This window comes from Protopterus annectens, chromosome 5.part1, assembly GCF_019279795.1.
Source record: "Protopterus annectens isolate FY-2018-M chromosome 5.part1, PAN1.0, whole genome shotgun sequence".
Lineage (NCBI taxonomy): Eukaryota > Metazoa > Chordata > Ceratodontiformes > Protopteridae > Protopterus > Protopterus annectens.
In genome coordinates, this window is record NC_056736.1 from 297,233,028 (window position 1) to 297,259,739 (window position 26,712).

Sequence of the window (26,712 nt, forward strand, 5' to 3'; positions counted from 1 at the left end):
GAGGTCTTATGTTATTTATGTAGTGAGTGTAGGTGCAATTCATTGCCTTTTAGCCAGTGTCATAGTTTATTGTACCCACCTCCATTTGGCATGGTTGTCACCTGTTGCTGGCTCCTCCTCTAACTGCTCATTTATATCAGCTGCTGCTGCAGCCTCTGGTACTGGGAACATTGGTCCCTGTACTGGGCCATCCTGCTGTAATTGCTTTCTAAATATAATATTATGTAAGATGGCAAACACAGCAAATATTTTAGCAGCGGTGGTAGTGTCATATTGTAGGGCTCTGCCAGATGTATCCAGAGAGTGAAAACATTAACTTGAGCAGCTCAAACATGAGCTCTCTGCTATTTCTAGTTTGTGCATGGGTGTTGTAACCTTGCTCAGTGGGATTATGTGGATTTCTCATAGGAGTCATAAACTAAGGTTCTAAGGTATATCCAGTATCCCTCACTAGATGCCCCTGTTGGAAGTCATCTTTTTAGTGGAGGTCACAGGTATGCGTTATGTGGGAGTCATGAAAACTGCCTGGGTGGCCTATACACACATATTGTAGATGATACCTAGTGCATTACTGACTACTTGGCAGTTGATGGAGTACTATCCTTTGTGGTCCATGTACCTGCTTCTCAGGTCATCAGGTGGGGCTTTTGTTTCAATGTGGGTGCAGTCTATATCCCCCAGTACATCAGGGGGAAATGGGCTATAGCAAAGACATTTTGTATAATGCTTGCTGTTTTTTCTTGATTATACGGGAGCCACATATACTCCCTCATGTTACTGCACTGAATTGAGGAAGTGGTGAAATATTCCTGATACAGAAGCCTGTGAAACCTCCACTGTGTCCCCTGTAGACTGCTGAAAGGACACTGTAGTTAAAATAGGGAAAGCTACACATTCAGCTTAATATCCACAGGTATGGGTGCTCCATGGTTCTCATGGGGTTTTAGACACGGGTGGCCTTATTTGCTGTATGGTGTCCTTGATCACCCTGTAGTTGACCATTATTTTAATTTATGAAGCATATGGTAAGTTACACATGGTCTAAAAACTCTATACCTTCAGGAGCAACATCCGACAACATTATCAATATTACCAGCACCTTCTATGACAACCCCTTGCAGATACAGGTTTGTAATAGCTGCAGTCACCCCTAACATATTTCAAAGTGTTCTGGCAGCTGAATGCCAGAATATAGCTGAATTAAAAGCTAAAGTGAGCTTGACATGCCTGAATGTGTTTTTTACTTTTCTGAATTGCTCCACCATGTATTTTAGTTCATTAGCATATAGCATGGCTCATTATTTGATCATTAGCATTTAGTTCTGCTTACCCTTGTTTTCAAGCTGGCTATATTGTATTACAGTGCTTTCTAAATTGCATGCACCCTGTTCATTTCTCCTCTTTGCACATACAAGCTCAGGATGATGAGCTAGCATTTATGAATCCCATCCTACATCTCCTTTGTTATTTAGGGTAAACGTTATTATTACTCTGATTTTACATAACATACTGGTTGGGCTGAGGGCTCTAAAACTGTTCTGGTCTCATGTAACTCTCCCTTTGTGAAATTGTACCACTGTAGCTTGTTGCCATAGACTAGGTAGTTGTCCACATACTACCATTTTATTGAACATCATAGCTAGTGTGTGGTTATGTTTCACTTGCTTCTGTATAGGAACCATTGGCTATGTTGTTTAGTTGAATGAAAGCTAAGTTTTTAATTTTATTTTGGCACTAGTTATTGCATGTTTAACTATGTAAGAGATGGCTCCCATTGTTTATGCAAACTATGGCATAGGGCATGTGCCTTTATTTACTGTGGAGCCTACATGCATTTTTGTGTTAAGTACAGTGCATTCACAATGTCCTGCAGTTCTGTGCTCACTTCACTTTTTTCTTGATAACATGCTACGTTTGCACTGTTTTCCTTCCTGTTTTCTGATACAATTAAATAATACCTTATTATTGTTCTCAATCTATGAGATTAAACAGAGTTCACACTTGAATCTAAAAGATTTGATTAGTAAATAAATATGAACTTTATGTAACCTACACTTGTTTTTATGTCTAGGATAGCTTTTGAAAGCTTAGCAGTACATCTTTTCTTACGCAATATCTTTTGATTTTTCTACCATAATTGTTGTTGTTGTTGTTGTTGTATTCATGAATGTAGAAGTAAATAATATCCTTGATCAAGGTGAGTATATCCTGAGCAAATTGATTTGAGTCAGTCAGGATACCATTCTTTTATGCTGTTTTCAAAAGAATGCCATTTGTTGCATTATAGTTACTAATGGCAAAATCAAACATGGATGACTTATTTTTTGAATAACTTTGATTTTATTCTTACATTGAAGACAAAGATGTCATGCTCTGTCATAATTACTGAAGATATGACCAGAGACTGGAGTACAAAGATTCAAGATTTATGAGGAATTTAAGGTTATATCGTCATTCAGTTTTAGTCATGGAATTTTTACCAGGAGGTAAAAATGCAAGAAAAACATATTTATATTTACACTTTTCTGGAAGATTTGCAGCATGGTAAAAGTACAAGTACTGTTCACCTGCAAATATTTTCCTACACACAATGTAGTATTTTGGAAAATGGCTTCTTGGTGGTACTGGGTAAGGAATATCTCATTACGTGTCACAGCTCTACTACAGCCACCAAATGTACTGTTATGGGTTTCTCTGGTATCAGGTGTGCTGAACACAGAGTTTACTGGTCATTGTTATTGGAAAGTATTCCTCAAAAATGCACAGTCTACATTCACTGAGAATATCTTAGTAGTGAAAACCATCTCTGGGCTCTCTGAAGCATTACCATGTAACTCAGTTAGTAAAGGTGTTAAAAGAGTGGCTGTAGTGGTTGGGAGGTATAACTGGCAATTTCAAATAATGTCCACATTAGCATCAGTGCACCAGTCAAAATTTGGAAGAGTGTACCTTTGGAAGTAGTCACTAGACTAACATCAACATGTATCTGATAATACTGTATGATGTCTCAACATTCAACACTCTTAACTATACATCACAACTGCCCAGATTTTTGCTTCATATTTTTGGTCTATATATTTTTCTGGCAAATTGCTGAGGACTGAAGTCATTAAATAATTTATTTATTTAACATTTCTTTACCAGGAAAGTCTGACTGGGACAAAACCCATTTTCAGTGGAGGTCAGGGGAGAAATGCTCCAGACACATGTCTTTGGAATTATGATAGGCATTTGAGTTTTAGACTTCATATCCTTTAGAAAATGGGTGCTTTCACAAAACCTGTTATACTAACAACTTTCTAGGTTTATAAGATTACTATTTAAAATCTGTCCCTATTTTTGAGACTTTACCCTTCATTATTTTTGGCTTTGTCTATATTACTTTCACTAAAAGGTTGGAAGGTATGCACTCAACACTCAGCAGTACTACTTTTAGCAAAGGACCTGCAGAAACCATGTAAGGAAACAGGAGTAATCTTCTTCTTCTTCTTTCAGCTGTTCCTTTTAGGGGTCACCACAGCTGATCAACTGTTTTCATTTCTTCCTGTCCTCTGCATCTTGCTCTGTCACACCAACCACCTGCATATCCTCTCTCACCACATCCATAAACCTTATCTTAGGCCTTCCTCTTTTCCTGTTGCCTGGCAACTTCATCCTTAGCATCTTTTTCCCAATATACTCTGCATCCCTCCTCAGCACATGTCCAAACCAATGTAATCTTGCCTCTCTGGCTTTGTCTCCAAACTTCCAACCTGGGCTGACCCTCTTATTCCTAATCCTGTCCATCCTCATCACACCCAGTGCAAATCTTAACATCTTCAACTCTGCCACGTCAAGCTCTGACTCCTGCCTTTTTGTCAATGCCACTGTCTCCAACCCATATAACATAGCTGGTCTCACTACCCTCTTGTAGACCTTCCCTTTCACTCTTACTGGTACTCATCTGTCACAAATCACTCCTGACACTCTTCTCCACCCTCTCCATCCTGCCTGTACTCTCTTCTTCACCTCTCTTCTGCACTCACCATTACTCTGAACTGTTGAGCCCAAGTATTTAAACTCATCCACCTTTGCCACCTCTACTCCCTGCATCCTCACCATTCCTCTATCCTCCCTCTCATTCACATACATATATTCTGTCTTAGTTCTGCTGACCTTCATTCCTCTTCTCTCTAGAACATATCTCCATCTCTCCAGGGTCTCCTTCACCTGTTCCCTACTCTCACTACAGATCACAACATCATCTGCAAACATCATAGTCCACGGGGACTCCTGTCTGATCTCATCTGTCAAACTGTCCATCACCATTGCAAATAAGAAAGAGCTCAGAGCTGATCCTTGATGTAATCCCACCTCTACCTTAAATGCATCCGTCACTCCCACTGCAGACCTCACCGCTGTCACACTACCCTTGTACATATTCTGTACCACTCTTACATACTTCTCTGACACTCCTGACTTCCTCATACAATATCACAACTCCTCTCTAAGCACCCTGTCATATGCTTTCTCTAAGTCCACAAAGACACACTGCATCTCCTTCTGACCTTCTCTGTACTTCTCCATCAACACTCTCAGAGAAAACATCGCATCTGTAGTGCTCTTTCCTGGCATGAACCCATACTGCTGATCACTAATCATCACCTCCCTTCTTAATCTAGCTTCCACTACTCTTTCCCATAACTTCATGCTGTGACTGATCAATTTAATCCCTCTGTAGTTGCTACAGCTCTGCACATCACCATTATTCTTATAAATCGGTGCCAAAACACTTTTTCTCCATTCCTCAGGCATCCCTCTCACTTTCCAACAAGGAAACAGGAGAAATTACTCATCTTATTCAAGAATGGTGTACCTACTGAGAATATGTCTGATACAACCAGGAACAATATGTATTTTCTGCATTTACCAGAGTTCTTTGACCTCTGCTAGTGCCCAAATGTAATTATTATTAATATGAGCAGCTGTAAATACATAATGTACAAAGATAAACCCAGAAGTAAAATTAGTTTTATGCAGCTTGTCCATACAAGAGGGAGACTGCTTGAAGAAATAGTTTGAAGGTGAATAATATATGCTTCCTTTAATAAGGACTGGCTACCTTAGAATCATTGCAGATGTAAGGTTCCCCAATCTGAATATACCAGCCTTAGCTAACTCCACAGCAAAATGGAACTTTTGGGTTAGTATGCCATTTTTCCCCCAGTACAACACATTAACCTTAGCTGACTTCACAGCAAGGAAAACCTCAAGTATTAAAAAAGAAAAATGTCAATTGATTTATGATGCGTTGAGTAGAAGGTAACAGGTTTAGAGGTTGGTACAGTGGTTAAGGGTTTACCTTAAAAACACAAGGTGGAGAGTTTGATGTTCACGTTTGAAAAGAAACTATCTGAGGCTTAAAGTGGCCTAAAAGTGCAGGTAGGCTAATAGTTACCTCTGAACCTAAAAAATTGTGATAGCAGTTCTTTGTCCCCCACCCTCCTGTGTTACGTGTTTAGGTGACTCACTCTTTCTTGACACTGTATAACAGCCTCTCTAAAAATGTGGTATAAAGCAAATGACAACAATGTGACAGAATGGTAGATAGCACATATATCATACATTTTACGGAATGGCAATTGGAGGAAAGAGCTAAGTGTTAGACTTATTCAGCCTATGTGTGTAACACCAGCTTGAAGATATAGTTGAGTAGATTAAGTCTGTAAAATGCTAACAAGCTTCATTTTGTGGACTTGAGTTTTGAAGTCTTTATTTTCCATTTGCATAAAATATGACACTAAGCAATTCACTTAGCCAGACTATAGCTTTCAGATCAACCTTGAAACAGATACTCATTTATAATGGATCTTACCTGGTTAACAAAATAAATAACTAAATTAAAAAAATATATTAGTGCTCTATTATGGTAGTAACATAATTTCATACAAAGCTATGTTCTAGCATTTGTTTACAAAATAGTGTTACACCTAGAGGTGGGTAAGTCGTGGTTGCATGGAACATTTCTTTTTTGTAGGTGTGATATTTTCTGAACTCATATTTTTAAAAGAGTAAACCCAACACAAGGAAATAGAGCACTGAATATGACTGATGAATATTATAAAGAAGAAAAGGATTTCTTATCGCTGAAACAGTAAGTTTGTTATTTTTATTCTTAAGTAGTGGGCATTCTAATCAAGAGTTGTAAATACAGTAAGATTTTTTCTTTTCTTTTTTTCTCTCTTTCATTCTATCTATCTCGACTGCTAGATATCAACTTATCTTGTTACCATTTATCTGTCTATCTTTCTATCTTTCTATCTGTATCTTAGGTGGATATAATCAGGTACTGCATGTATTTAACCAGTATACTTGAGTATTTTGCGTACATAGTGGTTACCCAAGTATTCCAGTTTAGGTAAAAATAAACTGCTTTGCTAAACTCTTACAAGTGGAAAAAATAGCATTAGAAGATGTAAGATGATACATTTGAAGTATTGATAGCTGTCTAAATTATTTCACATTATGAATATCTCATTAACAGTATTGTTTTCCTCATTATATCTCTGTCTAAATACATCTATATCTATGTATCTATATATACGTGTGTATATATATATATATATATATATATATATATATATATATATATATATATATATATATATTCTAAGTGCATTTTTCTGCTAAAACAGTAGTTAAGAATTAATTACTTGAATAAATTATTTAATTTTATTGGCAGTAAATATAGTTAATTATTTCAAACTATTCTCTTTAACAGTGTGCGTGTGTGCATGCGTGTGTATATGTGTGTGTGTGTGTGTGTGTGTGTGTGTGTGTGTGTGTGTGTGTGTGTGTGTGTGTGTCTTACATATCTTGTAGACAGAGGGAATATATTGAATGACTGTGTTCATACACACACACACACACACACACACACACACACACACACACACACACGTACATTATTTGCACTATACATTTCAAATACTGGCAGAATGCATATGTAGGAAGCATGCGTGTTTTTTTGCAATGTATAATGGATTATGATAGATGTTATTTCCATAATAAGAAATAATGACAGGCAAATATCTGTCATCTTTCTGTAAAAAATGTGGACACAGACAATGGTGTGATGGTATCTAACCTAAATGGAATGCATTATGCTTTCTTTACCTCAAATATTTCTTAACAGTTGTATTTATATTGCAATGCTGTGTCAATGTATGCCATTGAAAATGATTTTGCATGTTCTTGAGAATATGTGTTCATGCATAATGAAATAAAGTAAATATGTGTACATGCGTGCTTTGCATTAGATTGTCCACTGACATATCAGTTTTAATCAGCATTGGTTACATATTGTACAGTCCCCAGAAATCTCTTATACTACTTCATTTAATTGTTCCTTAAACCATATTAGGCCCACTATTTCTTATATCAGCAAATGTTTTTCTGATGAAGTCAGAGAAGATGGTGTTGTCTAAAGATTGACAGCAGTCCATGCATACCTACATAGTTAGAAACATACATAAATTGATGCATGCCTGTATACTTGCATATATATATATATATATATATATATAGAGAGAGAGAGAGAGAGACACACACAGATATATATAGGTTCATAGGTTAGTACTAAGCTAACTGCCCTTGTGAGCTACTTTAAGCCTAGCCAATTATCCCTTGTGAGACTCAAACCCTTCACCTTGTGTTTGTTAGGGAAACACCTCAACCATTAGGCCACCCTTCCAACTATGTATATATATATATATATATATATATGTATATATATATATGTATGTATATATATATATATATATATATATATATATATATATATATATATATATAATATATATATAAAATGTATATATAATATATATATAAAATATAATATATAATATATATATATATATATATATATATATATATATATATATATATATGCTGTACTCAGATAAGTACTGCATATATTCTTGGCATTCTAGGGTGCCTTAAACCTGCAGAGAATATGCTATGTTTTTTTTATTTTACTTATGTTCTGTTTTCACATTGTAAAGTATTCAGGGCTGCAATCTGCAGTCAGTTGTTAAAGGAATGTAAAGTGGCATGTTATATAACTAGTATTTATCTAATTTTGGAGAAGAGTGACCAGTTAATAATCTGCTTTTTCAATGAACAGAAGAAGGGGTACACTAGCCATTCCCCCTGCAGGTGCATGTGTATTTAAACCACAATAACTGTTTTGTAGTTCTAAGTCTGTCAATATGTCACTTCCAGGAGGGGAGAGGAGGGGCAAGAACAAATAATTTTATGTAGAATACATTACATAAATGGTATAGACAAGGTGTTACTTCAAAATATAAATAGTATGGCCCCCTTGGATAGTTTGACTTGTTGTCACTTGGGATTTTGATTTGACACATGATTAACTGAAAATAAATAATTTAAGATTGCAGGCAGTTTTACTGCCAAATAGTTAAAAAATCATCGTACACCTTGGAATAATTTGTTTTGCAGTTGGGGTAGTGGAGGGAAGCTCTGCCTTCACACTCAAAACCATATATGTGCTAACTAAAATGCCACACAATTTCAAAGAGAAATAAAAAGAAAAATAAAACTCACCATTTGCCTCTTCCTTGACTCCTGCAACCAAACACAAAGCACACAATATGTAACGTACCAAACTATGATGTACTAAAACATTAACAACAGAAGCAGGCAATACTTCTTCAATGTTTTATAGAGTGATAACATACAGCACAATCAGCTGCAATGCACCTTTCTGCTATTTGTATGACATGATTAGTTTTACTGTCAGCAAACTACTCATATTCCTCCCTTATCTATCCTTTTGCAAACCTGTTATATGGCAGAGTAATTTAGTCCTATATAAAATCCACATGAAAAATATTACTTTGATTCTGTAATGTACTTTTTTCCTATTGGAACTAAACATTTTACATTTACTGTACAAATGGCAAAGGGTGCACTGTATGAGCATTTTTAATTTTTCCATGCAATGTCATATATTTACAATTCTAAGTGTTTCTTCTTTTGGAATTTGTTTATTGGTTGGTCATGTTACATTTTTGCACAGCTGCTAACAACCAGTTTTGCTAGGCTTCGGTTCCATTACCATTGGTTTAATTGTGGTTTTATAGAAGGATATGTGCATAGTTTTGACTGTGAAATGCCTTGTTAGTGTTGACTGCATGTTCTGAAAATGTGGAGAATTCATTTAGAGAGAGGTAAAGTAACAGAGCAGGACGGAGCAGGGAAGTGAGACATAAAGAATCAATATGTTAATTCTGCATCAGAACAGGTTATGGTAACAGTCTGCATTCACATTAGAGAGAGATCTTTTTGTAGTGTAGATGTAAAGAAGGTTCCCAAAATGCATAGGTACAGGTAGAAATGAAGAAATACAGCTTTAAAATTCTAGTGTGAAATGCTGAAGAAAAATAGGACAAAATGTACAATTTTTAGTTGATGTATATTTTAGACAATGCTGCAAGTATGTTACTGATTTTTATAAACATGGTGTTTTTCTATGGCACATTTTAGAATGATCCTCCCTTTTACTTCCAGGGGAAATATGTCAGATTTATTTGGAATTTGTTACTGAACTATTTGTTTATGAGTTTTGTTTAGAACTTTCTTACCTCATGGGTGAAAGATAAATTATTTAGATCAGGGATAGGCATCCTCAAGCTCTAAAGAGTTTTGCTTTCTTCTTCATGCTCCACTGGGGCCAGAAAAGTGCAGAATCTTGATCAACGCCATCCTAGTGTTGAATGCTTTCTTTTTTTGCATAAGTAAACTTGAGAAGATTTATTAAATTTAAGTAGTACAAGACCCCCCCTAGTTTGCTTGGCATTTGAATGTCTTGCAAGAGAATAAGTCATGCTTTCTAGCACTCTGTTGGGAAAATGTTTTCTACTCTTAATGTTGATATTATTCAGTATAGTAACATAGGTGAAGTAATTAACGTCTACCCTTTCAGTGAATTTAGTAGCATGAAGATGAGTATTACAAGATCTGAAGAGTTTTAGGAGGAAAGTCAACAAATAATGAAACGGTTAGTTAATATGAATTATGAGAAAGCTGTGATATGGCAATTTTTGCAAAAAGCAGTAAATGAAGAAAGACTGGGTGATTATTCAAGGGAAATTAAGTAAATGTTTCGATAAATGGTGGCAGGTAATAGTAGGGGAGATGGAAAGCTGTCTGTGAAAATGTCCGATGGAACTGAAGAATCCATTTATTCTTACTACAACACAACAGCACGATTTACTCATTCCCACCAAGGTAAGAGTCCTGTGGCCTGTTCATTTCATGCCTGGGATAGTTGTCCTATAAGCCCATTAATTCCTCTTTCGATACAAAATTTGAGTGTTAGAGTCATCTATGAGTTGAGTAGAAGATTTTCTCAAGCTAACCCCTTCTGACAGCAGTTGCATTGCCCATAAGCACTCTCATGAGGTTGAGATGTGCACATCGCAGTACTTGCCAAGTCTGCTTGCTTATATGCAGCATGACATCACTCAACTAATAATGCTGCCTTTAACACTCCAAAACTTCTGGTTGGGTTAGCATGGCAATGGGACGACCACCTCCCTCCCCATGGGATAGGGGAGATGGCACTGACCTATTACTCTCCCACAATTCCTGCTCAGCTCTTCCAGATTTGCCTGATACTAATCAAATGTGTTTCATCCGACTTTATCTGTAAACACCACAAAGATGGACAAAGTGAGGAAATACTTTTCTTTTCTTTACAATATTTACTGATTTTGTTGATCAGTTAATGAAATTAATAAATGGTAACTGGTTTATCTTGAAATACTACCCTACAATGAATATAGTTTTCAATTATCATACCAAGATTTAATTTTAGGTGGCAAGAATTTGGGAGTGGTATGTTTTCAGTAATGGTTTGAGTCAGCAAAGTTCAGGTGTGTGGAGTAGGGACATATTTTCTTTGCTGAAAGTTTAAACTATATTATAAAATGTTTAGTGTCTCTGATATTCTTGGTTTTCAAAAAAAAAAAAATAGAGTGAAGAAATATTTAGCATGTCAAAGTGTAGGGATGTTATATGCAGTAAAACATGGCCATGTACCGGATAGGGCTACATTGCCCTGACAAAAAGAATAAAAAATTACTAACATGAGCACATAAAATATACCAAATCTGATAGAGATACAAGTGATATTGCAAAATATTTTCAAGAAAATCATGAAGGTTGAAGAAGACATTTGAAATAGTTGGTGCTGGAATGACCAAAGATGTTGAAAGGTGAGAACTATATATTTTAGACTTAGACTACTAAAGGCTAAGGATATTTTAAAGTTGTGCATTTTGCCAATAAAATGACTAAATTCATATTTGGAATGGGAAGTATTTATTTCAATATTGCATTTTATTGTACTGCATTTATTTGTTCTGATTTGCAGATTTGCATATTTATTCTAATATTGGAAATAGTTGTTTATTTCTGAGCTATCTTTTGGTGTATGCTAAACTATATTTTGTGATATTTTTATTCCATGAAGACATAAGCCATGTTGCCAGGTTGAAAAAAATGTATTCATGACATTAAAGTTAAGAAGATTTTTGCTTGTAAAATAGTTTTACTATGCTTTGTCTGTGACGTAAAGTAGAAAAAAAATAAAAAGACAATAGCAACAACAACGAAAAACTGAAGCAACCAGGAACGAGAGAGGAGCAACCATACAAGAAAAGTACACTGGTGGAAACAGGTGCTGGACACAATTCTTTTAGCGTAAACTAAATTTATTAATCCACTATTTGTCTGAAGACTTCATCAGAAACAAACAACCACATAATACTGCAGCCATATTTAAACCAAATTTATTAAACAGTTGACCAATAGGAAAACACTAATGTTAACCCTTAATGCATCAAACAGAATAAATGGCAGATTTTCTATACTTTAAAAAACATTTGATATTTACAGCTTCATTTAAACCAGGAGGAAGGTGAGCAGCAAACGAATCTGCCACTCAACTTCCTTCCTTTCAACTTCATTCTTAAAATCACCTCCCCTGAAATCCATGTGTTCCACATCCAAAACAGACAAAATACATTTCTTAAAATTGGAACATTTTACAGAATGCTTGTACAGTGCATTATTCTTATCATGTGTCGTAATAGCATAAACATGTTTCCTAATTCTAGTACCTAGACATTTGGTAGTCATGCCAACATAAATTGCTGTGCATGATGTACATAAAGCAACATAAACAACCCCAGTAGAGGAACAATCAAATCTACCTACCACTTTTATAGTTCTATTACAATGTGATAAGTCTATGAAGGGACCTTCAGAAATAAACCTACACGTCTTGCAGTTCAAACATTTGCAAGTACCAAAGACCTTATTAGTACAAGGTGTTATAATTTTTGTCCCTGAAAATTCTAACAGTTGTTTAATGTTTCCATTTTTCTTTTCAAGAAAATAGGCAAGAAAGCTTCATTCAAATCTGCACTCATAGAATGTCAAACGCTAATAACAATGGCCAGAATAAGCACAAAAACAACTTTATTGACGTGAAGCGCATTTTATCTCACTTATAGCGAGACTTCTTCAGACATAAGATTTTTACACAGTGTTTGGTATTTAAAATGTGCTAACAATTACTCAATCCTCCCAACTACCAATCAGGAACCAAGGAACACAAAACCGGAAATAATATCCTTAAAACTTCTCTGGTTAACAGCCCTACAAGAAGTAATTCTAAAAATATAAATATACGTATATGTAATATTAATATGAATAACAGTATATGCATATGAATGAATTACATCTAAAAAGTATATGTTTAAAAGGTACTTCTAGGAAGTGCAGAAAGTATAACAAGTCTAAACAAGAAGTATAATGCAATATACACATCATTACATAAAAGCATAAAATCTTAAAAACTTAAAACCAGACTGACCAACCTGCAACTAAAAAGTACACAAATGGTGCCAACATTGCAACAAATATACCTTTCAGACATAATTCATTCATATGCATATACTGTTATTCATATTAATATTACATATACGCATATTTATATTTTTTAGAAATACTTCTTGTAGGGCTGTTAACCATAGAAGTTTTAAGGATGTTATTTCCTGTTTTGTGTTCCTTGGTTCCTGATTGGTGGTTGGTAGGATTGAGTAATTGTTAGCACATTTTAAATACCAAACACTGTGTAAAAACCTTATGTATGAAGAAGTCTCGCTACAAGTGAGACGAAAAGTGCTTCACATCAATAAAGTTGTTTTTGTGCTTATTTTGGCCGTTGTTATTAGCATTTGACATTCTATGAGTGCAAATTTGAACGAAGATCTCCTGCCTCTTTTCCTGGTTTGTTGTTTAGTTTTATCTTGGAGGCTCCATTTTTCTTTTCTACAAACTGGAGTTTATCCCCCACTACTTTTGTCAGGTCTTCATATCCTAGAAAAACTTTCTAATTGTTTTGACAATATTTTTAATGGTCATGGAATTCACCACTCTAAATCTATGTCACCTTCATTTTCTATGATTACAGTGGATATTTCTTCCCTTTACATGTCGATTTCTGTAGAAGAAGGGTAAGAATTTTTAAGTAATTTTTTACAAAAATATGGGGACTACGACACACATCAAGGAAGTTATTAGTGTTAGAACCAATAAATTCCCACCCATTATTATACATGGTATCACTAATGAACAGATTACCAAAGAAGCAAGAGATGAATCTTTCAACTCCCATTTCCCTTCAAGGTTTTGTTTGGACATGACAGTGGATTCCATGACCATTAAAAATATTGTCAAAAACAACTGGAAAATTTTGCTAGGAGATGAGGACCTGGCAAAAGTAGCGAGGGATAAACCCCAGTATGTAGAAAAGAAAAATGGAAACATTAAATAACTGTTAGAATTTTAAGGGATGAAAATTATAACACCTTGTACTAATAAAGTCTTTGGTACTTAAAAATGTTTGAACTGCAGGATGTATAGGTTTATTTCTGAAAGTCCATTTATAGACTTATCACATTGTAATAGAACTATAAAACTGCTAGATAGATTTGATTGTTCCTCTACTGGGGTTGTTTATGTTGCTTTATGTACGTCATGCACATCATTTTATGTTGGCATGACTACGAGAAGTCTGGGTACTAGAATTAGGGAACATGTATATGCTATTACAACACATGATGAGAATAATGTGCAATACAAGCATTTTGTAAAATGTTCCAATTTTAAGAAATTAATTTTTTCTGTTTTGGATGTGGTACATATGGATTTAAGGGGATGTGATTTTAAGAATGAAGTTGAAAGGAAGGAAGTTGAGTGGCAGATTTGGTTGGCTGCTCACCTTCCTCCTGGTTTAAATGAAGCTGTAAATATCAAATGTTTTTTTAAAGTATAGAAAATCTGTAATTTATTCTGTTTGATGCATTAAGGGTTAACATCGGTGTTTTTCTATTGGTCAACTGTTTAACAAATGTGGTTTAAATATGGCTGCAATATTATGTGGTTGTTTGTTTCTGATGAAGTTTTTGGACAAATGCTAAAAGAATTGTGTTGAGCACCTGTTTCCACCAGTGTGCTTTTGCAAAGAGACAATAGCAACATGCCAGACACATTCATGAGGAATGTCCTATACATACAGATGTAAACATAATTATATCTACCTAAATGTCACACACACATCTCCAGTATGTGTTTGTGTGTGGCTGTGTGTGCGTGCACATGTCTATGCCTTTACAAAGATTCATTCTCATTGGTATTTTGAAAATGCACATATTGTCCCAACCCCATATATGCATGTACATATATAGTTATAGTTCACTTGGTTTAATGCTTATTTGGTTGACAAAGTGAACTGTAATGCCATTAGTATGAATGTTAGTTTGCGGGAATGTCTGATTGAGCAACTGCTGATTTGTTCAACAAAGATAAGTAATTTTTTGGTAGAGTTGGGAGATTTTATGCTTGTGTAAGAGTTAGGGTCAGGAAAGGGGATATATTTTGTGTATGTGTGAGTGGATATGTGGTTTAGGCTTAGAGTAAGGGTCAGGAAAGGGGGCAGGTTTAGTAATGTTTGTCTGTATGTATATGTGTGCATGTGTGTGCATGTGCATGTGCGTGTGCGTGTGTGTATGTATGTGTGTGTGTATGTGTGTGTGTGTGTGTGTGTGTGTGTGTGTGTGTGTGTGTGTGTGTGTGTGTGTGCCAGTACATGTGTATGTGGTGAATGTTGGAGTTTTCCTTTGCAGTGGTAGTGTTACAGAATATTTTTTAAGGTAAGGCAAGAGATGATATTTTTAAGGAACTCAGATTTTTTTTTAAATCCATCAAAATGTTTGCCAGTTAGCTTGAATCAATACTACCTGATGGCACTAAGTACCATCTTTTATCAGTGGTGGATGTCCTAAAGCCATACCTTTTGGAATAATATATTAAATAGTGAAATTTATAAACTTAGTAGAATAGGGTTAGCATCTGCCCATCTTTACTCAGGACAGCCCCAATTTGTCAGTTGTGCTGTGCAAAAAATGTGAAGTATGACAAATATCCAAAGATTTTAGAAAAAAAAGTTTCCAGTAGTTGCATAAAATACTTATTTTGCATGTAAAAGTAAAACACATTTATATTATCTATAGCAATAAATGTAACTGAAATTCTATAACAGTGAGATTTTATTTTGGAAAGGAATGAAGTTGGATCCTTTGTATAGGCTGTAAGTATGGTTTGTCTGGCAAAATCTCACATTTCCATAAGAAATGTCCCATTTTGGACATGCGAAAAGGTGACAAAACTAATGTAGATGTATCTAATGAGATACATTTCATGACATTCTTATATAGTCTACCTTTTACTTATTGATAACCCTGTAAGAACACACTCGCAGCTGAGGTTGGTAGGAATGAAAAACAGGAACTCCTTTTTCAAACTTTTGCTGCAGACATTTTCTTCCTGCCTTATACAGTCAGTCCTTCATCCCTTAATAAGTATGGAACTAAGCAGACGTGATGACCGAAAATCATAAAGCAATAAAGTATGTTTGTGGTAACTGATGTTATCCACTCTCAGTAATGACTGCAGCCAAGGCATCCTACAGCAGATTTAAATTCTATCCATCTCTCCTAACACTGCCACAATATTTTATCATATATTGTGTATTGCTGTATATCAACAAGGACTGTCTTACACTCACTTCTGCTTGATTACCATTAAAAATATAAGTAAAAAAGATTTTTTAAATAAAGAATGCTTTTTATTCAGTTGCTCTAAAAAGTAAATAATAAGAAAAAAGAGTTAAAACTTTTCCAAAGAAACACAGACAAGCTGATTTCAGAAAAGCAGACGAAGTTGATTTTGCTCATTCTAGTAATGAGGTAGCAGAAGAAGTAGCAGGAATCAACAAAACCATCCTCGAATGTTTCTCTGAAATCAGCTTGTCTGTGTTAATTTTGCAAAGTTTTCACTGTTCTTCCTTATTTTTTTTGCTTTTTAGATTAACCGAATAAAAAGCATTCTTTTTTTAAAAAAAAACATTTTTTTTAATTATATTTTACTTAAAAACTAAAAAAGTGGGAAGTCGGCAATGCAGGCAAAACCTACATCCAGTGGGAAGCAATCATTTTGAAATAGACAGTGCATCAAGGAGTGTGACAGAAACACAGAGAGATAGAGACACATCAACTTCAATAAAAAACAGAATTATAATTATAAAAAAAAATAATAATAGCAAAATACAAATATGCTGACATACTCCAAAACCTCCTACCACTTGCCAATACCGTATGTGCTAATATGAATGTGTAAAAATGCGCAAGTACTTTATATTTGTAGTCTTCCAAAAGTGTATATACAGTCAAGATTCAATGTAAAGGACCCATTTACAGTGGTAGGCCTCATCAGTTGCTGTTTAAGATTTTTAAATGATCAACATATCTCAAACTGTCAGGTGTACCATAACAGTGTAGAGTATTTACATATGCATACTTCCTCATTTGATTTTAAAGTCTCAGATGGACAAAGGAAATCCAGAATTTGTTTGATGCTTGAAAAGTTTTGAATTAAAGTATTGCCCCTGAGCTTCACTTTTATTTGTGTCCCAACGGCAAGGGGAAAATAAGTCCTTGAAATACAATTATTGACCTTTGAGAATCAGAAATACATTTCCTACACATTCATTACAAGTGTCTGTGCAGACTGTTTACTAGAGAGAACTCTGAAACCAGTATGAACAATTATGTTCTTCTCCTGATTGAATGCTAAGTCACCGCTCATAAGAGATATGTCAGCAAATGAAGGCACTCTGATAGCTGTAACAACAGGGCTGTAAAAACATAATCTCAATCTAACCTGCTACTGTATCCCATCTGTCACACTGCAAAATATCCAGAAAAATAGAACTGCCTTCACTGAACTTAATACTTTTACAAAATATTCTGCAAAGAAGAGCATTATCTTTGGGACTCAATATTAACTTCATCTTAACTAATCTATGAACCTATGAAACTATGAATCAAATGCATACATTATTATTATAATAAGGATGTTCAAGACTTGTGATAAAAGCTGATTTCACTATGCCTGAAGAGTTGTTGCAAAATGGTCATTATGCAACACAGTAATGTGTATTGTTATCCAGTGTCTTCAGTTAAATTAAAACTAAAACAAAATTTTCCAGACCGCCCTGTGTTATAAAATTACTTATGAATTTACAATCTACAACCAGGAGCATCCAAGATGGTAGTTCTGATTTACACTGGAGGTCTAGGGAGAAAAGCGTCTGAAAGTATATTATATAACAATGATTTTGGTACAGTGTACAAAGGCATGCAATGAATTTACTTACAGTGAAAGCAATACATATCATAATGTAAATTATAATTACAAAATAAAATCTTGAAAGAGAAGAAACCATACATTATATACACATTTTTTAATACAACAAATAAGAGAACAAGAAGGGACAGATTGTCAAAGAGAACATGAAAGTACATGAAAAGAGGTTTTATATTGAGATTAATAGGACAGTGTTAGGTTCAGAAGAATGTTCAAGTAATCTGAAAGATATATATATAATTACAATTCTGTTACTTTGTATAACAGTGAGTACCAAAGATTTATCAGAAGGTCTGGCTTCCAACTTCTGCAGTGACTTTTATATTTTTTTCTGATTTCCCTGTGAAGGCAGCTCCTCCAAGCTGAGACTGGAGCAACATTTGCCATAGCAGAAGAAAGAATTGCGCCATAACTTCATTTTTTTGGTGGAAAAGCAATGCTCATATGTGTCTTTCTTCTTCCAGTGGCATTCAGAGTTACCTGTGAGCCCTTGGTTTGTCATCTCCATGGAGACTTCTAGGGGATAAAATGTATCTAGTACTGTCCACCCTGGAATGGAGGTGCTCATTGATGATGTTCTGTAAGAGGAAGCACAGTCTGAAGAGGAAATTGCCCTAGGTCAAGGTCGACAAGTGTGGGAGTGGGTGGAGGAAAAAGTGGGTATGGCATATAAAAAGAAACACCCCACCAGATGGAAGCACAGAAAGCTGAGTCTTCAGGATGCTCTTAGGATCAACGACTGACTCCAGCAAATACCAGAATTTTCCAGAGGGTAGAAGGATTGCTAGTAGACCCAGCAGAGGCATGGGTATTGGGGGCCATGCTGTTATCATTAAATCTGAGGAGATCAAAAAAAAAAATGAAAAAAAAAAAAGAATGTAGACAGTACTGAGTCCTCTTCCAAAATGACTGAGCTGGTAACACTAAAGACAATATCCCTGTATTGCATGCAGGAAAAATATGTCTGCATTTCTGTGGGATGGTGAATGGGAGCGTGTAACGTAGCACTGATCTCCCATGTCAACCTTTACTGCTATGGTAACTGCAAACACAGCTATACTGTGGTGTGAAGATCACCACTGCAGTAATCTTTTTATTCCTGAGGGAATACTTGAGCTAACTAATGAATATTTAGGTTCATAGATTGGTACTAGGCTATCAGCCCTAGGGCCTATACAAGCCTAGCCATAACAATTCCCTGGCTATTTCTTCCCACAGTATTTACTTCCCTGGACCCCAATCTAGCAGGGTGACTGATGTGATCCCTGGGGTGAATTTCCTATCTCCCATCCAAGCATCAAGGTTCCTTTTGAAGAGTGCCAAAGAGGTGCTCTGCTTGACATGTATGGGCAGTCTATTCCAGAGTCTGGGGAGTCTCTGGGTCAGGAACCTATCCCTCCAGCATGTTTTGTTCATTGTGATGACAAGGTTTAGATCCCTGGAGCATGTGTCTCTGAGGGATTGGGATTTCGTTAAGTGTAGCATGTAAAACAGCTCTGGGTTTGACATGGCCTTGTATGTTAAGCAGAGATCGCCTCTGAGTAGATGATATGCAGCAGAGTATAGCTGGAGTTTTTTTAGATGGTCAGCATAGGGCATCTGCTTTAGGCCTGTGATTCTTTTAGTGAGATATTTCTGCGGCCTTTCCAGTTGTTGCCGATGTCTTGAGAGGTACATACCAAACGGGGCATTGTATTCTATAATGGGTCTAATGAGGGATGAGTATAGTGGGACAATGACCTCCTTTGGTCTGGATGAAAAGCCCTTAGTAATGAGGTGTGCCACATAGAAGGAGTTCCTGACTGTTGTGGTGATGTGGTTATCAAAGGAGAGACCACTCTCCACCTGTGTCCCTAAGTCTCTTATCACACTTTCTGTGTTTACTGTACTGCCACCTATGTGGTAATTCATGGGTACATGTTTTTTCTCAAAGGGGATAACTATACATTTCTTGGCATTGAGCTTGAGCCCATGGCTCTGGCACCAAGCATCTGTTTCTGTAAGACCCTTTTGTAGAATAGCCACATCATTTGGGGATTCAATAATGGCTCCCAGTTTTCAGTCATCTGCGAACTTTGTTAGCCAGAGTCCCTTAGTGTTGGCCTGTACTTCAGAGAAGTAGATGTCAAGCAAGAGCGGTCCCAGGACTGAACCCTGAGGTACTATACTTGTCACCTGTCTGGAGCTGGATTTGGAGTCAGTTACTTTACATTGTGGTTTCTGTCAGTAAGCCAGTTGTCAACCCATCCAGTGATGTAGGGATTAATGCCCAGCTAAGTAAGTTTATCTATGAAGGAATTGCTGATTCTCAGATCTAAGGTACCTATTTGGGAGGTAAAAATTGAGGGTTCCTATGAGTACAACGAAAACGCATTTTGTCGAATGCGTTTTCATCGACACATGTAGAGTGAACAGGCAAAACAGCAAAGCGGCTGTTCAGTGAATTCTTTCCCTGGGAAAGAAGTCGCTTAACTGCTTTGTTGTTTTGCCATGTTCTGAAGTGTAGTGTGGTCCCTTGTCTGGTATAGCTCCTGACTGTGATTGTGCAACAGTTACTGACCTTAGGGTTAAGGTGTGGGTTAAGGTAAGTGCATATGTATGAAAGTGTTTACTGTTTTATATTTTGTGTTAGATGTATGGTTGAGTTACGTGTGTATGTGTTTTCATCTGTTTACTTTTGTTTTGGGGGTTAGAATTAGGGTTAAGGTAAGTGTGTATGTGTTTGGAACTGTTTATGTAAGAGTTACTGACCTTATGGTTAGGGTGCAGGTTAAGGTAAGTGCGTATGGTTTAAAATGTTTACTGTTTTTTTTTTCCGTTAAATGTATGGTTGGATTATGTGCATATGTGTATTTAGTTGTTTACTGGTTTTTGGGGGGGTATAATTAGGATTAGGGTATGTGTGTATATGTTTGGAAGTATTTAAGGTTTTTTTTTTTTGCGGGGGTTAGAACAGTGATTTCTTTCCCTAGGAATGAAATCGCTGTTCTGTGGATTCGACATTTTCAGCTTTCACTGAAAATGTGTTGATGAAACATCGTTCACTGTTTTTTGCGTTCGATGCTGCAATATAGACCCAAAAATTGAAGATAGAACTAAGAGCAGGACAGTCAGAAGTTTTAAAGATAAGTTTGTGGGCAGTAGTAAGTTGTAGATAGTTGAGGTAGTTTGGACATTCCAGCCATTTTAAGGTGAGAACAGCAGTATAGTGACGGGAAAAGTTTTTGCAATTTGCTGTGAATTTTGCAATTTTATTGTAACAAGTCTCGAGCCTGGCTTTTAGAGTGGTGTAGAGGTGGGTAAGCAGAAGGGTACCATAGATTAGGGAGGGAAGTAGGTAGGTAGAAGCGAGTGTCTGGAGGAAGGGCTAAGGAAGTGGTTGTGCCTACAGACCATTCCGACCTTCAGATGTTTTTTTTTTATGTTATGTTGCAGCTGAATATCAAATTTTAGTTGTTCATTTATAGCAACTCCCCTAAGTTTTGTATGGTTTACAATTTCTATTTGTGCTTTAGTTTGGGAGTAGATCTTAAATGTGTCTTTGTCCAAAAGAATTGTTTTTTGGGGGGTGAAAAGCATGCTCTTATATTTATTGGGGTTGAGAGCTAGGTGGTTCTTAAGCATCCAGGATTCAGTGGTGGAGAAGGCTGTTTGGGTTTTAAGCTGGAGTTCAAAGATAGAGTCAGCTGTGCAAACAATGGTAGAGTTGCCTGCAGATTGTATAAGAGTCTCATTGGTCATAGATGTGTGGAAGTCATTAATGAAAATATTGAATAGGAGTGGGAAAAGTATGGAGCCTTCCAGAATTCCAGTAGGTGTGTCAAGATAGGAAAAGATGGAGTTTTGGGATTTGATGGTTTGTTGTCTGTCTTTTAGATAGCCAGAGAGCCAGTTGAGAGTGGTGGGGATAGCCTAAAGTTGGAGAGTTTTGAAAGAAGCAAAGGGTGGGAAACAGTGTTGAAAGTCTTTGAGAAATAAAAGAATATGGTAGAAACAATTTGCCCATTATCACAAGTCTGTTAATAGTGTCCAGGAAAGAAAGAAGAACAGTTGTAGTGCTGTAGCAAGGTCTGAACCAATGTTGTGTGGAAGACAGAAGGTGGTTCTGAAGTAGATAGGGCATAAACTGAAGGTGAATACATTTTTCCAAGATCTTAGAGCTAGAGGATAGGATAGCAATAGGTTGAAACTTGGAGATATTATTATTTTTGCTGCCTTCGTGGAGAGGGAGAATGAAACCTTTCTTCCATATTTTTTGGTAATTAAGATTCTTGGATGGATTGGTTGATTAGGCTATTTATAGGGAAAGCAATGGCTTCAGCTGCAATCTTTAGAAATGGAGGTAGATTGTCAGGAGCATTAGAGCAGAGTTTGAACCTAAGCAGTAACCTTTCAATGGTTGCAGTTGAAATGGAATTTATGTTGGAGTTGGGTGTAGAGTGGTGGGTATGTTCAGGAGTGGGGGGGGGGTGGTGGTCATAGAGGTTGGGATGGTGGGGGGGGGGTTGGTGGAGCAGTGTCACTTAAGCTGTCTTTACTATCAGGGAAACTGGCGGTAATTTTGGCTACTGAGTTTATAAAAAAATGAGTTAGAGAGAGACAATTCGTGAGTGGGCTTGTCAGGTTGGGGACAAGGATTGTTTTTTGTGCCAGGGTTCAGGAGTGATGAGATGGAGTTCCAGAACTTTTTGGGGTTTTGTTTATGGTTAGACTGCAGTTTTGTGTAGTGATCTTTTTTGTCATTATGGGCTAGCTTGTTTGCCTGGTTATGGAGCTGTTTAAACAGTGACAGGGTGTCCTGGTGTTGTTGGTATGATAGAGTTTCCATGTTTTGTCTCTAAGGTGTACCAGATTTTTAGTGGGCTTGGTTAGCCATGGAGCATAGTTTGTTTTGACTCATTTGTGCAGAGAGGTGCAAGGCTATTTAGTGTGCCCAGGAATGCAGTGCTGAAGTAATCTACTGCATCATCTACTGGGAGAGTTTTTAATATGTGCCAGTTTGTATTTTTGAGGATCTCAGTGAAGGTAAGAGGGATGAAGCTGGTTAGTTTCCTTATCTGCTTGTAATGGTGTTGATTTTGGATGGCTGAGGTAGAGAGGTGGAGGAAAGCAGGGAGATGGTTGTTCAATGTATTTGGAAGGGTGCCTTCTTTGGATATTTTATTGGGGTGGGAAATGAAAATCCAGTCTGGAATGGATATTGAGTCTGGTAGGGGTGTTAAGTAGTTGGTTAAAGTTGAACAGGTTTATACTGGGAGTAAGAGGTTTGGAGTTTAGGTTCATCCAACTGATATTTGCATCTCCAAGAACAATGGTTTCATTTTTAATGTTAGATGAGATCTAGGCCAGAATTTTTCTAGTAGGGGTATGTTATTTCCAGGAGGTATGTAGAGAATAATAATGCAAAGATTTTTGTAGTTATTAAATTTTAGGAGGGCAATTTCTGCGCTCGAGAATTGTGGGATTGGGTTAGTGTAGGGTACTATGTTGAGTAATTTATCAAAGAAGAGTGCTGCTCCTCCACATTTTTGTCTGGTCTGTTGGATCTTATAGTTTGAAAGTCTAGGGGGAGGAATTCATAGTCTTTGATGTATGGATTTAACCATGTCTCAGTCATGGAAATTATGTCAGGTTGGCTGTAGGCTATCCATTCATGAAAATTGGAGATTTTGTTGTGAATACTTTGAATATTTAAAGTTACCAAGTAAATGAAATTGTGTGAATTATTTCTAACTGGATGTGTGGTCATATTAGTTGCAGCAGGGCCAGGATTGGGATGAATATCCCCTGATAGAGGCAAAGTAGTGAACGTAAATAAATGAGGTTAAGGCTCTAGCTTTCTGGGGGTTTGTGGTTTTATTGTTGGACATATTTTGTAGAGTAGCCTATTGGGATTATGAGAATCTTATTTATAAGAGGGGCTATCTTTAGTTTGTACAGGAAGAGGGGGCTTAATAGATAAAGGTTGGGAGATATTTGGGCATAGCTTGTGAGGTTTGTGGAATGGGAGGTGGAAGTGGTGGAGTAGTGGGGTGAGTAGGAGATGGGGTACAGTGTTCTGAGTTGTATAAGTGGATAGAGGAGTATGGAGAGATGTTATAGTGTAAGAAGAATGGTATAGCGTGACTGCATTGTGGGGAATATCAGGGAGAGGTAGTGTGGGTAGGACTGTCTGGATATTATGATGATAGGTAGATAGAAATAGGTGGTTATTGTGGGAGAGAGAGAGTATAGCAAGCAGTAAAATGTTGTTGGGGAACTTAGTGGTGGGTGTTTGTTGTGTTATAGACTTTAGAAGGTAGGGGAAATGAGGTAATACAGGATTATGGTAAGAACAGAAATTGGGTAGTTAGAGGAATGTGGAGGGAGAAAGAAGGGTGTTGACTGGTTGGAGGCAAATGGAGAGGAGTTAAGGATGTATAAGTGTAGATTTAGTGGGGGTGGGTGGGAATTAGGGGTAGGGGAGCAGAGTGAAACCCAAGCATAGTGAGGGCAAATGGAGTGGAAAGAATCAAGCTGCTTGTTTGTGGCTTGCAAAGAAATAACTAAAGAAAAGGAAAAAACTATCAGTAAGCAATGATGATAAGGTAAGTACTACAAATCCCTGGGCAATAACTCTATGGCATTCCTTTTGGTTAACTTGCACTATAGGGTCAGAGTCTTTAAGGTAGGAACGAAATTAGTGCAAGCTAGACACAGGAGGGCTGGTAAGTTCCAAGGCAACAATTCTGCAAATCACTCTGCTGTGCTAAGATGAGTAACAGTATGTGTTAAATGGATGTACGGGATGGACGAAAAAAAGGATGACAAAGAGCTATATTGGAATTGAGAGGCTACTGTCCCAGGCTGTGTGCATGCCAAATTAGGAATCAATTACACTTATAACAGTGAAAATTTCCATGAATGAACACCTACACTTATTACTTTGGATGAAAACAGTCTAATGTTTGAAGATAATTAGCTATTCCTGATCACAACTACACCGGGTGAAGTCCTTTACTTGCATTTCTTGATAGAGAGAGGGGGTTACAGTTCAGAGAAGAGTTAGAATGAGCACAGTGTACACTGGAAAAAGAGTGGTAGAGAATTGATATTAGAAAGCAGTGAAATACCAACTAACTATTGAGCATTTGGAGAACAGCAGTGATACAATTAAAGTGGGCTAGAAAAAAACATCTACAAAATAAGTAAGGCACTACACTTATGTATGAGCAAGAGGTAATTGAAGTGGGCAACAACAAAAACATATATCTAGATAATTCATTAAGCATTAAACTGCATTACATGAAAAACAGCATATCAATTTCTAAAACACTGGAGCACAAAATGCAGGTACTTTTAGTTCATATTAAAGTAATGATTATTTTGGGGGAACACCAGGTTCTGTAAGAAATTCCTGTATTTTATAACATGTTACTGAAGTTTTCTGTACTTTGTGTTACCTCTGAATAATATTTGTTCTGTATGGAGATTTTCTTCCACGGGCCTCTGCTGAAAAAGGGCACATGCTCAGTCGGGCATACCCAGTTAATAAATGTCAAAATAAATAAATAAAAATATATATATATATATATATATATATATATATATATATATATATATATACATACACACATTTTTTTAAATTTTATTTTACATTTGTTAACCGGGTAGAGTCCGGCTGGGCAAGTAGTCCATTTTCAGTGGAGATCCAGGGAGAAAAGCTCCATAACAATAGTACAAAAATATTACAAAAATTATTAAAATATTTACAAACAATATACAAAAAGTTTGACAGTTGCCAACAATCACAATTTACAAAAAGGGGAATGTAAAACAGAAAACATTACATTTCTTAAGCCTTATTACAGACAGTAATGTGAAACTCGTTAGATATATATAACTAAAAAACATTGTTGTATTTTCATTTGGTAGAAGTAAGAAAGTAAGACAAGTGGATAGCAGATTAGAAAACATTGGACACACACACACACACACACACACACACACACACACACACACACGCACATAATATATATATATATATATATATATATATATATATATATATATATATATATCAATAGATATTGATATATAGATAGATAGATAGATATGCCAACTTTATTACTACAAATGGTGCTGTTTTCATGCATGAGTTTTTCTCTGTACCGGGCAGCAAGATCTAAATTTATTCTGTTATTCAATATTAACTTTGAAGGAAGATTTACCCAGCTGATCCACCCTGTTACCAGGTATTACATTTATTATATTTCTGATAACAGCATCTCATCCACTTAATAATTTGTCACTTTATTTTGTTCATTTCTTATGACATTAACTTCTCAACTCAGGTAAAACTTGACAACATTGTGCTAATTCTTTTGTATTAGATTTCTTCTGGCTCACCTACAACTTTATTCACACCATTAAATTAACCCTATATACATCTAAACTGTATATATCTATTAAGAGAAAATAAGTCTGCCCTTTCAAACCATTCCCCTTTGCTGCCTGTAGCCGCTTTATTTTTTTTTTGTATCATTTTAAAACCCCAGTGAGTTAAGTGCCTTCCCCTCCTATCCATCCCTCTCATCTGTTCATGAATCTTGCTAGTTGTTTCCTTCATAATTCTCTTTTTTCCTCCTTTAGTAATTGACATATAATCTTTCTAATCTCCTCCATGCTCAGAGTTTTCTGTCTTTTCCATTTCTTAGTCACAACCTTTTTCCCTATTTTCATTATAAACCCTAACAATTCTTTCTTGTCCTCTGAAATCCATTCATCAAAACCTAATAAAAAATTATTCATTAACTTAACTTCATCTTGTTGTTTTCCCTTCATTAAATCATCCATTTCCTCCCAAAACTTCCCTAATGTGATAATCATAGA

At 36.2% G+C, this 26,712-nt stretch overlaps 1 protein-coding gene across 1 annotated transcript in view; it reads left to right on the forward strand.

Moving 5' to 3' along the window:
• The first annotated feature begins 6,028 nt into the window (after positions 1-6,028).
• The window catches only part of LOC122803389 (2-oxoglutarate receptor 1-like), a 714,924-nt gene continuing 694,240 nt past the window's right edge, over positions 6,029-26,712 (forward strand). Inside the window, exon 1 of the mRNA XM_044072984.1 lies at positions 6,029-6,133. The gene's annotated coding sequence lies outside the window, so the exon portion shown is untranslated. The remainder of the gene's footprint in view (positions 6,134-26,712) is intronic.